This window comes from Aphis gossypii, chromosome 3 (assembly GCF_020184175.1).
Source record: "Aphis gossypii isolate Hap1 chromosome 3, ASM2018417v2, whole genome shotgun sequence".
Classification (NCBI taxonomy): Eukaryota; Metazoa; Arthropoda; class Insecta; order Hemiptera; family Aphididae; genus Aphis; species Aphis gossypii.
The window spans coordinates 22967109-22981642 of record NC_065532.1 but is presented as its reverse complement, the minus strand read 5'-3'; the positions used below and the strand labels follow the sequence as shown (position 1 = coordinate 22981642).

Sequence of the window (14534 nt, the reverse complement as noted above, 5' to 3'; positions counted from 1 at the left end):
GCATAAAATTTATAGCTTATACATATAACTGTACAATATCAACAGATAATGTCAATGCCTAATGTAATTTCTGAAGGATTATTAAATAGCTTGAATAAAATAACATCCCTTTTTCGTGTATATTATAATAATATTATATTCCATAATAACATGGGGTTTTTTTTGTTTGTTATTTAATCATTATATTTAACAGAAAAAAACAAATTAATCCTTAAATATCCTTATAAATTGGAAAAAAATACGGTTGGAATTTAATTAAATTTCTTTTCGAGATAAACTTTGGTCCCTGTTAAATATATTAAGCTGTCCCTCTTGATAACCACCATATTGTTAATTCAATTGCAAGAAAAATAAATTATCATATAATACAGTGCATTTAATATATTTTCGTTACAATTATGTCTATTATTTATTCTCTTATTCGAAATACTTCTTTTATATTATTTAAGCATTATAGTTAATTCATAATTTATGATATTTTTTTAAAAACGATTCTTCAGTGTATTTAGTAATGATTCTGTTTATAATTTATATTATAGTTTGCAGTTTATTATTTAAACATACTTTTATTAAAAATTATTTATAATATTTTAATCACATACAAGTTTAAATTCGTTTCCAACAGTTGAATCCAATATAATTTTAATACAATCATCTCTTACATAATTTTTGTTAAATACAATATTACAATTTATGTTACGTATAAATAACATATTAGTGATGACTAATGAATCATAGTTTCATTTCCTTCAAGTTTACCTTTATTTATTTACTATATTAAAATAGCATTCAAGTAATTGAAATGAGTTCAATAAGCTTATAATAAAAAAAATACAAATATATGTATTTAACTAAGTATAGTATATATATATACAAAATTATATCTTAGTAAAAACAATTGCTGAAAATAATATAGATATCATGTGGTTTCGCATAGTAAATTTAGCTCAATTTTGTTATAAACCGTAGATTAATTGTTTTCCAAATAACAATATAAACCTTTATAATACCTATTCATGTAACCAATCCTAAACTAAATTCTCACGAGACTTATAATAATACCTAGTCACTGCAACGCAAAGTTAGTAAACAAAAAGCAAATTGAGTGTAATCTCTTGACAGAATTACTATCCCTGAGATTTTTTTTATCCTTCCAATCTATGATTAATTTACGATGAGAATTATTTATTATTTATTTCTAATTGGTTTTTTAAAAAATGGTTTTTAAGTAAGTCTGAATCTGAGATAACTGAAAAATATAAATAAATAAAAAAAAAATTTATAATTATAAATGAAGACAGAAATCTGACGAAGATAATTTTAAATCGATTGTAACTCAAAAACAAAACATGATACCATATACCTACAAAATGTACAAAATTATAAAACATTAAGGGTCTTATTTTTCTGTTATGTTTTCATATTTACCTAAATAAAAGCTTTCAATAATCATATTGAATCGTGTTTTCTATAAAATTGTCGTTATGGCTGTCAAGTATCTACTTTATTCGTTAAACAAGACACGAAATATTTGGAATTCAATAGAAGCGTCTATAATTTCGTCTTTTCATTTAATAAAACTACAATAGTTTCAAAAACGACAAAAAGTGTCAAAATGATACCAAAATTTCTCAATTAGTGTTTCGAGCAAAACTCCAAGTAATAATTCAATAACAACGTCTAATATTAGTGATTAAAGTAAACTAAAAAAAAAAAAAACAATTTGATAATAGTTCTTAATGACAAATAATATTAAATATGTATCACAAACTTACTTAAGTTTTCATAGTATTTTAAACTTTGTAAAAGTTAGTTTCAGAATATATAATTATATATATTTATGTTTTATTACAAATATATAAAGTAAAAAGTAACATAATTATAAAAATTTTGTACAAATTATCAAAGTTTATTAAAACGGAATTTATCTTTTCTCTGAAATTTTTAATTTCTTTATTTAAATAATCAATGCCTTGATGTTTTTTGTTCCATTATATTTTTTAAACGTATTTATACTTTTAATAAGTTTATAAATTGATGTATTTATGTACGATAAATTTAACTTACATTTTAAAATATGATCAATATGATTTTAACAATATCTATAGACGCAACTCGGTTATGACTACAATATCAAGTTGGTAAAATGTTGAGTTGCCGCAACACTGTTGCGTTATCTATTTAATTTACTAACTATAAAATACATATTATATCATGATGGCACATTACAATTATATATTTGAATAAATGTGTTAGATCATTCTGATACATCCTGTGTACATTTTTTGGGACATAAGTATTATACATTTATTCAGTCATTGCAGCGTGTTTGAAGCATCAGTGTTTATGTCATACATATAGGAGTTTCAAGTATATATATAGGATCTATATTATTTATACGGTTTATAAAATTTTGTTGATAGTACTTTGATGTTTACGTCTTTGAAAATCGTTCAAAACAATGTTTATAAATTCAATTGAATGAATAAATGATAAAATTGACATGTGTGGTGATACCTTGATATACAATGTAATGTGCATACACTTGCCAAAACTCTTTATAACCTAATTTTTGCGCGACCGCTCTAGAAAATGTGATCACAAAACCCCTGTATCCATCGTATTGAACGAAGCGATTCTTACAAAACTGTGTATTAAAATTCTCAACACATTTTAGAGTCAATTTACTTTAGATAATGAAACCCCTCTTGTTGAAATAAAAAAAAAAAAAAATATTCAACCAAATATTCATCTATGTTCTTCTAATGTAATACAGCATGTAAACGTAACATTGAAAACAACTAAGAAAACCGCAAGCTGTTGCACCCTTACACATTTAGATAGCTTAGTTTTTGCTTAAAATATAAATTTTAATCTTTCAAATGCAATAGTTATCATATATAACGTTTTGATATAAATACAAAACAAAAAGGACCAGATAAAAATGTCATATATTGGTTCATTGTATTCGAAATCGTTGTGTGATGGTCGTCGTCGATTAATTTATCGTACTACAGTTTTATGTATTTCTCTTTCTATATATATATCATATTTTCTGATGACTATGAAACATGCGGCCAAATTTTTGACGTGGACGTAGGATTTTTTACCTGGAACTCAGCGTATGACTGATGGATTTCTAAAAAACATAATTTATCACCTCGTCGGCATCGCCACGTGCATTGCTGCACAATATATATACGAAACATCGGGTCTGTCTCTCGTTCCATTACATTTTGTCCTTTTATTCGACCGTATATTTTAGATAGGTATGTGTTATTGTTATTTGTCATATATACGTGTATATATCACAACCTCCATTTAGTAGCATTTACTGACGCACTTGCAAAATTGTGAGATTACAAGTCCGTAACCGACAGCAGTGTCACAATGTATAAAAGAGGCGAAAACAAAACGTATACTTATAAAATAACAATAAACTATGGTTTAATGTATTTATTATTCGACGATCGAATTTCGTTTTGTATATATGTTTATAATATATAAACGTCTTGCCCGATAGACGCGGTGCAATAAACAAAAGCTGTTTGACTTTAGCAGTGGCAGTACCGATCGTAGCTTCAAAATCTGAACAGAACGCGTTCTCCCACGACCTTTTTTTGATCACACACAATACCTCGTCGGCGACCTAGTTTCGAATAATGCGACAGTCAAAAATGTTTTATTATTATTATTGTCGTCGTCTTCGGTGTGCTTGTGTGTGGTAAACAGAAGTTGTGGCTAAAGGGCACCCGACGGATCTCTAAGTAGTACTGCAGAAGCCAGAAATTATATTTTCCTCCCTCTTTTATCTCAATATCACAAGTCCTTTTATATGGATTCGTACTAAAAAAAAAAAAAAAACTGTCTACAATCCAAACACAACACAATTGTATATATGTATATGTACTTAGGAGCTTTTATCTTCTCGAGATAATTTTTAAGTAGTAAATATTTTTAAGAATTTAAAAATATGGTCTCATTATATATTTAAAAATTTAAAAAATTCAAATTCAAATAACTCAATAACTACATTATTTAAGAAAATAAAATCGTAAAAATAATTGGTGACTTATTCTGTATATTATGATGTCATCGTTATGGGCTTCCTCGTAGTACGAGGAAACCCTCGTTATTTGCGTACACTGAAAGAGTTTATAGACGATTATTACGATGATAATTATATTTACATAGAATCAGTGCTTCAATACGTTAGTATATGTTATAGTCTGATCTGTTGATATAATTTATTATTATTAAATAAAATCTATAATATGCACAACGTAATGATGCACTTGCATTAATGTGGTAAATAACATTTATATTTTGTATTGTATCGGATTTCAACCACAAAAATATATTATCATATACTCAACGAAATATTTTGCAGTTTTTAACTTCTCTACTGTACTTTATAAATGTATATATACATATAAGTAAGTTTCTTTATTCCAGATCACTGTGGTAAACTATCGTCATTAATCATACTACATACAATTACTATATTAACCTATTAATACCACAAGTGCTGGAATCTAATAATACCTGGAAGTGAGTTTATCTCTCGATGTTCTCAATATATTACTATGATAGCATTACAATGTCAGCCATTCCTCTCCCATTAGAAAATGGGGACGTCACAGACTGACGTATCATCATATATCTATTAATTATACTACTATCTCTCTAGCTATTATAGTTAGTTATAAACGACGAACACTGCTTATCAAAACAAATGAAAACTTCCTATAAAAAGAGGTTAAGTTTATTATGATACTGCCGCCGCCGTACATAAGTGATCTTGTACACCGGTAACGATGTATTATATTTAATGCATAGATGCGTGTTGTGTTTTCCAAAATCCCGACCGGATAACAAACATATGTCTTGCACTGTTATTCGGTTGCTGCAGTTTATTCGTCGATTATTTATGTACATCCGAAATGCCGTTTGGACATAAATTCAACATCACGATACGCGAGTCAGCGTTCACGCGATAATATTAAGCTTTAGTTTACACGATATGAAAAACCACAATATGAATAAGTATTGTTACGGCGAACTACCGTGTTTATTATATATTTTAACCGTTGTCGACGATTTGTATATTACTTATATACTCTTAACTCTCGAGCTGGTAAAATTCTGGTTTTGACACATATCGATCGGTACGTCATTGTTTTGACATCCGTTTCCGATTTTTGTTCGTCTGATTGGAAACTTGCGATTCCACTTGTCGGTCAACAAAAAGTTTGTAGACGTCAATGGAATTTATGCGATAACCACACTGAATGATATATGGTTTCTTACCACGACTCGCAAGCGTGGGAGATTAAACAATGCCTACTAAATTTATAACTTATGTTGCTTTTTCATTTAAGCGGAAAACCAAATCATAGAGACAACCTTGGTAGAACAACTTATTTACCAAATAGTAAATACAAAAAATCTTGTAATTTTGACGCTTGATAAACATTAGTTGATTAAACACGACTTACAATTACGAAAACCCACATTTGTATATTAAATCAGCTCAATTATATTAAGTTAATACGGTTGATGTAATAAAACCATTTATGACTTAACACATTAATTATTTTTATAAATTTAATTTTTTTTTTTTATGTACCTACTTAATTTTTATCATTTTAATTTATTACTAACATTGTTTTTTTTTTTTTTTTATATATAATTATAAATAAAATTTCTAATTTTTCTTATAGTTTTGTTTTCTTAATTATTTTGAAGAATACTAAAAAATTTTTACTTTTGATCCACAAAATCAACTAGTTACAAATTGCTACACTGATTTCTAAACCATCATTAAAGAACTTCTACTGAAAATGCATTTTGAGAAAAAAAACGCTTCGTCATAATATCAATTTATTATCACTTCACTAAAAATCTAAAAGTTAGTGATTCGAGGAAATCACAGAAAATTAAAGTAAGATCCAAAAATACAGTAAATAATTATCATTCAGAAAAATAATTTAAAATTTTCAAGTTTTATTTATTGGTTCTATAAATATTTCGATACCAAATAAGTATATTGGCATCATTAATATTCATAATAATTATCAAGACATTTTAAAGAATCAAAATTATTGATTGGATAAAATGTATACCATTCTAATGCAAGTAATCAATGTTATCAAACGTATAATTTCTTGAATTCTATGTGCTCTCATTACAAATAAACAAACAAAAAGAAAAAAACTAACAAATTATAGACGTTAATATATTTTTTATACATTACTAGGGAAAATGAATTGGCATTTAAAACATAACTTAGTACTAATAAATTCGAATATGAAATATTTCTTAAATTTTTAGTTTAAAATAAATATATGTTGTGGAAATGTAAACCCAAACAACTAAACGAAAATTATGTAATACAAACATTTTTTAGGTCAAGTACATAATAAAGTTGTAATCAAGAAAATAGTACTATAATAGTACTATTTTGATTGTACGCTTATTTAATATATTGCAAAGAAAGAAACTAAAAATAATGATCAAAAAAATAAATTGTGTTGGCTATATTACCATATTATACTATATTTTTTTTTTTAAATAAAGATCAATTGCATTTTATTATATAATCATCATTATTATAAATTGTGATACATATATTATGTTTCATATCATATTCTTATGTTGGTTTCAATTAAGTAATTGTATTTTTAACAACCAATATGGTACATTTTTACACATTTTCATAAGTAGATATTTCATTTGTTTGGCTATCATAAAAGTTTTTAATAATGTGATAAATTATAAAAATAATTGAAACTTCGCAATTATGAAACATGTCCAACTGCATGGCAAATATTTAACCATCGGTTTGTATCTGTTTTTATTTTTTAACGTTTATTGTTTTCTTTTAATTTTTAATTCAAAAATTAAATAACTAAGTATTTCATCTATTATTGTATCTAATTTGTAGTCCACTGGTAAATGGAAATATTCGGTTCCCAAAAAACCAGTTGAGTGTTTTTATTTAAAATTTCAGATTTTTAGTAGTGGCGATAAAGTAGGTACAAAATTATTTTACAGCTTAATGTCTAGATACCGATATTATGCCCATATAGCTATACAGCATACTGCGGTATATAGGTGTATTTATTATTTTCAACTTACCATAAATACGCCCCTGCCAATAATTAGAATTAATTTAAGTAAATAATGAACTCTCCATAACTGAACAACTTCCTATTACACTTGTATACTATGAATTAAGATATTCGTTTCCGATTTCAATGAAAACTACCAATGTTTAATTTTTATCGCTAACTCTAAAATATTTCAATCTATATCGAAACTGTCTGTGCGTTATTACCCGGAATCGGAATGTTATGTTCTATGTATTTGTAGAATGAAATATAAATATATGAATGTATAATAATATTATTGAACGCAAACATTAGAGAACTCCATTTCATGTGTTAATTCTTTTATTATCATACTTAGTTGAAAACGTCAACTGCTATTCGTTTTTGAAATAATAAACCTTGTCAATCGTTATTACCAGGAAGGAAATAAATCGTTCGTTATGTTTTAAAATATTCTCATTAATCTTTTAAAATGCAAGTAACTTAACTTAACGTATATGCAATTGTATTCACTAAGCAATACTTTAATGCTCCACAATGACAATAAATGATAATGATATTACAGATATTATATACGTATAATAATAAATCCACATAGTTTAGTAATCTTACTACAATTTTATTTGAGCTACGCTTGCATGAAATAAAATGCGTGAACATCGCAGAGGAGAAACCTCACGAAACCTGCGAGGTTTATATTCAAAAATCAATTATTAACTTATAACTACTATTCCTTACACTTTACAGATATAAAAATGTTTTCCATTTTCAAGTTTTCATATCCTGGGAAGCGAATCATTTCTATTTTAAGGTATCGGATTCGTTTGTCTACAATATGTAATACACTGATAGGTACATATACAATGTATATACGGTAATATATATAAATATAAAAGTACTTATAGATTTTGCACTCTATATAATAAATTCTTTGTATATTAAACTTGCTTATTAAAACTAACTTTGCTGGTTGGTTAAAATACGTTAAAAAGTTTATATTCTAAAGCTTGGTTACAAAAAAAATATTAAAAAACACAACTGTAGTACCTACAGCAATGAAAAACAAATAATTGTCGGTTGGTAGCATATTATAGTATAATTCATATATTATTATTGTAGGCACTGTGATATTATTATAAATACGCGTGATGGCAATATTAGTATAATAAAAAATATTTTCTGTACACTGTTGATGGTGAAACAGTTTAAAAACAACATATTATAAACGTAGATATCTATTATACACTTATATATTTTATGAATAAGTTGTTGATGTCTCTCGACTTCTAAAGTCTCTAGCTTCCCCCTCACACCCCTCATTCACTCTCTATTTTAAAGTCATCTTAATGTTTCGTGGTAGAGAAAACCGTAGCGTATTATCGAGATCGAGAAGTATAGTAATATTACGATATAGCTCAGCATCTTCCCGACCCCTAATTATGATTTTTTTAGTTTACCATCGCTGCCGGCAACGATGGAAAAAAAACGTGGCGCAGTGGCTGCACGCAACGGTTCGAGATCAGACTCGAGTACGATTTATTCGTTCTGTTATAATTGATAAATGGCGTATAACTTAGATGAAAATAATAATAAATAATAACTTACAACGAAGCCGAATATAAAAAATCCGCGATAACGATATTGCGTCAATTTTTATCCTGTCCGAGTGGCGGCGTCCAATGATAAAACAACAATACTGCTTTTATAATAATACAGTCAAAATTCCAAGTTCACTTGCTCTTGGCTTTTGGATTTTATTATTATTATATCTGCTCTATCTAGATATATAAGATCATTTATTTCTTTTTCTAATCAGATCTTGCCGGGTCGTTGGGCAGCCCAATTAAACGGTATTAAATCGCACGCCCTCAGTCGGTCATTTTGCACGCTCGTCACATGCGCATACACATACGAGCACGCGTACACGTATATACCTACTTAAGACGTCGAAAATACACAGTATTACACGGTATACGATATTCGAATAATATAGCTAATATATGTATATAAATATGTAATACATAGTATATAATATATTGTATAATGATAGATTAATAATATTACTATTCTTTTGATTTCACCAAGTCGCCGCCACCCGACCGGTTTTTGGCTAATTGTTAAGCTCGCCTATAATAAATTACGTACGACGACTGCTACGCGCGAAATGGATCGCTATAACTGAATAAATCACACCATAACTGATCCGTATAAATGACCGTCCTGTTATTTTCTTCATTTTACAGCAGTTCAGGCTCATCTTAGTATAGACGGAAATTCTTTTATCGAACAACACTCACTATTTCAAAATTTATATTAACGTTTTTGAAATAGGTTTTTTTTTTTTTACTTTATTTCCAGTCAAAATTAAACAAAATTAAAAAAAAAAAAATACATTTTTAAATATTTTTATTGTTATAATTTTAACTTTTTTCTTTTTTGAATGAATACGTATACATTTTTCATTTCTTATTTTGAAGTAGAATATTTTTTGGTAAATAAAAATTATAACTCGATAGAGTAGTTTATGAATTATAAGCAGCTGATTCTTATTATTAGTGAACATTATAAGTGGCGACCACTATATAACTGTGTTAAGTGGAAAAGTACGAAGATACTCCGCGAAATGTTGGTCTACTGTCTACTACTCCGCTAACCAAAACTTTATTATTATGCGTATTTAAATATTCCAAGAAATATTCTGCTTCATAACATGAAATTTAAAAAATGTATGTTGCCATTCAAAAAAGTAAAAACTCTAATTGATTTTGAAATAATCAGTGTTTTTGATAGATGAATCACGTAGTATATACACATATAAAACGTATATCTAAAAGTGCAACTGAGGAGCTTTTCGTCAATTTTACTTGTATATCTCTTGTGTACATTCTATCTATTATTGTTCTTTCTTTAGATATTTCTTTCTAAACGTTTTAAACAGAGGCTATCTAATATTGTATATAAATCAACGGAGACCAAAACCGCGTGCAACTTTTTTTTCGTCTAAAGTTTTGGAAACAAAACGGTTACAATACATTAAGGTAACTGACAGATGACCACCGCCAACGATGCCGATGTTGAAATACACGTAGACAAGATAGCTGTGTTTATTGATTGCCGTTCCCATGTCGGTCTTTTTCGTGGACACGCTTTACGTATTAAACGTGTTAGGTGAAAAATGTACTATCATTTTTTTGTGATATGGATTTTCAAAGATTTTGTTTATCATCCCGTTTTTAAAAACAATATATTGTAAAATGTTTGTAATAGAGTATAATAGTATTTTGTAAATACCTATAGATTATATTATATAGATTAATTTTTATAAATGGGTGATTCTACACTATATTATATATTATATAGACATATTTTCGTATGTGCAAACGATCTAACGCTAGTTACTGGTACAAAAATTCAATTATCGATAGGTCTGTTTTCCAATTTTATTATACAAGATATTTTTCAATAAGTTTCCAGTTTCCAATAATTTACCACAAATTGTTGTCTAAGACTTGAATTTTGTGTATTTCAAAAACAGAAATAACGTACTTTGGTGTTGACATATGAAACCATCAACTTAATATCCTTTAATATTATATAATTTATCGTAGCATCACTATTGTAGTTATTTATGAAAAATATCAACGTGAATGAAAACCAAAAATCGACTCGTATTTTTTTTTTCTCGATGATTGTTCTAGAGAAAACTTAATTATTTATTCTCCAAAACATTTGTTGCGAAGAAAAAAAATATTTTTTTTGTGCCTTAAAACATTTCTTTGAAGACTTTTAAGAACTCATCGAATTAAAAACGTTTATCAAATAATTACAATTGTCTCGAAGCGAACAGCATAAGGGGAAATTTTTTTTTTTTAACTCCGAAGAATTAACTTTAAATCTATTCATTTTAAATGTTCGTATTAAAGATTTTAATTTCATGACAATATTTTAATATATAAGTACAAAAGAAGTCCAAATCTTACAATAGCTTTCAAATAAACCGTACATAAACGATAAAACTGCGGTCAAACGAAGAGATTACTATTTTTATAAAACACCCTGACCCTGTGGTGTATCTTCAGAATAATATTCTGTGATGTCTCGCAAAGCAATCATTGTGTGATGGAAAAAACCTTGATTGATGACAGGTCTTTAAATAATGTGAGCATTTGAAGGCCTTCTGTCGAATACGTGATTTCCGGACGGATCCAAATCTTTCACGAACGTAATGCAATTTTCAAAAGAAATCCAAATGAACTCGAAGCAATAAGCGACTAGATGACTATTATCAACATTATATTATTATATAGTGTGCGTGGGTACCTATTATATTATAACTACCTACCGCGATCAAAAACATTTGTAAATATCAATATATATATATATACAATACAATATATAATAGATACCGTTTGCATCAAACCAGGACACCTATACAGGGGATTAAACGTTGTAAGTTTTTTTTAATTGTCGCCGGACACGACAACGCATATAATAATATGTATATATACATAGATATTCGTATAATATACACTCAGTCCAATTAATTTACACCCCTCGGCGATAATTAACGTGCCCGGGCGGTACAGCGAGTAATTTGAAAATTATACACACGTATTATATGTATATTAGGCATGTTGAACGGACTTAACATTATGCATATATATATGTACAAGCATACGTGTATCTTACAGAATAGACTACATGATGTAAACATAATCCCAAACAATGACCACGGTGGTAGAATATTCGATTTAAACATTTATCATAATTTATTATAATACCGACCAACACACATTATATACTCGTGCGTGAAGTTAATACATATACATTGATAATAATACATATCATAATATTATAATTTATAGTGATGATATAGTTAGTATATGAGTTTACTAGTTATCAGTCACTGCGGTTTTCTGTTTGGACCCCCCTTAGACCCTAATACAATTATAGATTCTTATTAACTCTTTAATATGACTGCAAAGATTGCCCGATTTTAAATTTTAATTTTTTTCCTTGTCACCAAGCATTGTGTACAATGAGTGTGATTTTCCACTCGAAATATTATTTTTATAGCGGCATAACACAACTTTTTCAGTATTCGTTTGAGTGTTAAATGACTAGGATAAATCACCACCGGACCTATAATAATGGTGTATCGGTATCCGTAGATTTATCTATGAATAAATCACATAGTTTTAAAATAATTAATGATAATATACCATTAACGCAATATTAATCAGTCATCGACATGTTTAATCATTAGATAAAAATCTAAAATTGAAATATTTAACATTGTACGGCTTTATGTTATAGAAAATTAAAATAATTAATAATACGATATGTTGTGATGGATAAGTCGCGGTTATAAACTATTGGAATTTTTCCACGCAGGTGAAGTGTAGTGGGGTCATATTATACATCATGTAAAAATAAAATCAATTTTAAAAGCACAATATTTCATCCACTGCCGGAATTAAATTATGGAAAAAGTGACATTTAATATATTATATCATATTTTTTTTCACGACGAAAACATGAAAAAATCACAGCTGCCATTAAAACGACTAAAACGAGTATTTTTTTAAGATTATGTAAAACTAATTCAGCACGTAGTTATCAATCGTAGTATAGTTGTCAAATTTCGATAACATAATATAATAATATATATAGACACTACAATAATATATGAGCTTAGACTCTGAATATACCCTTAGAGAATTCAATTCTACTGCTGGAAATCGAAAACTTGACAATCTTTTTCTCCTTTTTTTTTAGCCCCAAATCAACAATTAATATCGCAGGCTATTTCGTTGGTTAGAATCGACGAACTATCGATTATCTATCTATCTGTATATTACATTGTTCATTTGTATTCGACGTTTGTACAAAAATGTTTTTTCGAGCACTTGTGAATATCGTTAGGTAAATAATGACGAAAATAAGGAAGGTAAGATTTTAAGCTGGTTAGGTATGCACCTAAAACGATTTGTAAAATAAAGACCGTTTCTTTTGTTTAGCAAACATTTCCCAATTTGAAAAATTAATTCAAATTAAGCTAAATATGACATTGTTTATAACTCCACTTTATATATAACATTATTTTAAAAATACACACCATTTCTAGCGTATATAAAACCTAATTAGGTATAGTTTTTTTTTTTTGAAACTTTTGAATACACACCGTATAATATAATTTATAAATTATAATGATAATTGATATTATTGTTTAATAGGCACATCGATCGCTAAAAACTAGGATATAATGCAATATTCAAGGTCATAAAGTATTTAATCTGTCAAAACATAGTAAAGTTAATAAAACAGTTGGTTTTGAAATTTTGATTAAGCTGTAAAGTTTCATTTTGTGATCGCTCTAACACTTTTTGAATAATTTTGAAGGACAAATATGTAACGCATTAACAATTCAGTGGTTTTACCTAATTCGTCTACTCTAGTAACGTGCTTAATGTTGCGCTCACAAACTAAAAGTACACGTAAATCATCTTAAAATGTTTAGGTTAATGAATTCGTACAACATCATAAGTAAAAATTATTATTCTCAGGTAAAATATTATTTACCGTTTATTACAGCTTTAATGAATTACACGCAATTCAAGATTGATATATTATTTCGATCCGAGTACAATATATTAATATGTATTTACATTAAATAATAAAATACGTTTAATTTACTATTTATGTATACGAAATTTGGTATACATTATATTGTACGTGAATACAAAATACAATATAATATTATGGCTCCGTATAAAATCCCATGACAATTTAATATAAGATAATATTATACATCTATTATAACAGTTATAATATTATCTACATTCAATCATACAATGCAAATCCCCTAAACATTTACAAATTACAAATGTTTGATAGTGGTTAACGAAGTATCTTTACATACGGGATTCTAATGAATTCTAAATTCTAATATACTATCTTGGTTTTGAATTAACTGGGAATCATAGTATATTATAATCATGTGGAAAAAAGTAGTATACAGAGTGATTTAAAATACATGCATCCAATAATTTCTTCGTTTGATAATGTGTTTATTTAAATTCTGATTTTTAATAATTGCAGTAAATTATCCGTATATCATTATGCTGTAATAAAATCATGTACGAGAACATTATAAATACTAACTGGCATACCTATTTTTGTGAGCTTGTGACTATACAACATCGTAAATAAAGAGTGTTAAGTCCTCGAATTATGAAGTAGTCAAGTAAAATATATTGGCTTAATTAGCTTATTTCATAAGTAAAATGAAAATCATTTGATTTTCATAACCAAATATCCTTAATATAGTATAAGGTCTATGTTATATATACATATTATAGAGATAGCAAACCTTAATTATTAGCAGGTCAATTAATTAATTTTGAAATTAATATTAAAATG

The 14534-nt window shown here is 27.4% G+C and overlaps 1 protein-coding gene across 7 annotated transcripts in view; it reads left to right on the top strand.

The window, feature by feature from the left end:
- LOC114132314 (cardioacceleratory peptide receptor) overlaps positions 1–14534 on the top strand; it is a 202331-nt gene that overhangs the window by 67313 nt on the left and 120484 nt on the right. Inside the window, exon 1 of one of the 7 annotated variants that reach the window (XM_027997734.2) lies at positions 5811–5944. The exons of the other annotated variants lie outside the window; for them this stretch is intronic. The gene's annotated coding sequence lies outside the window, so the exon portion shown is untranslated. Of the gene's footprint in view, positions 1–5810; positions 5945–14534 lie in introns of those variants that run through there. 7 annotated transcript variants of the gene reach the window in all.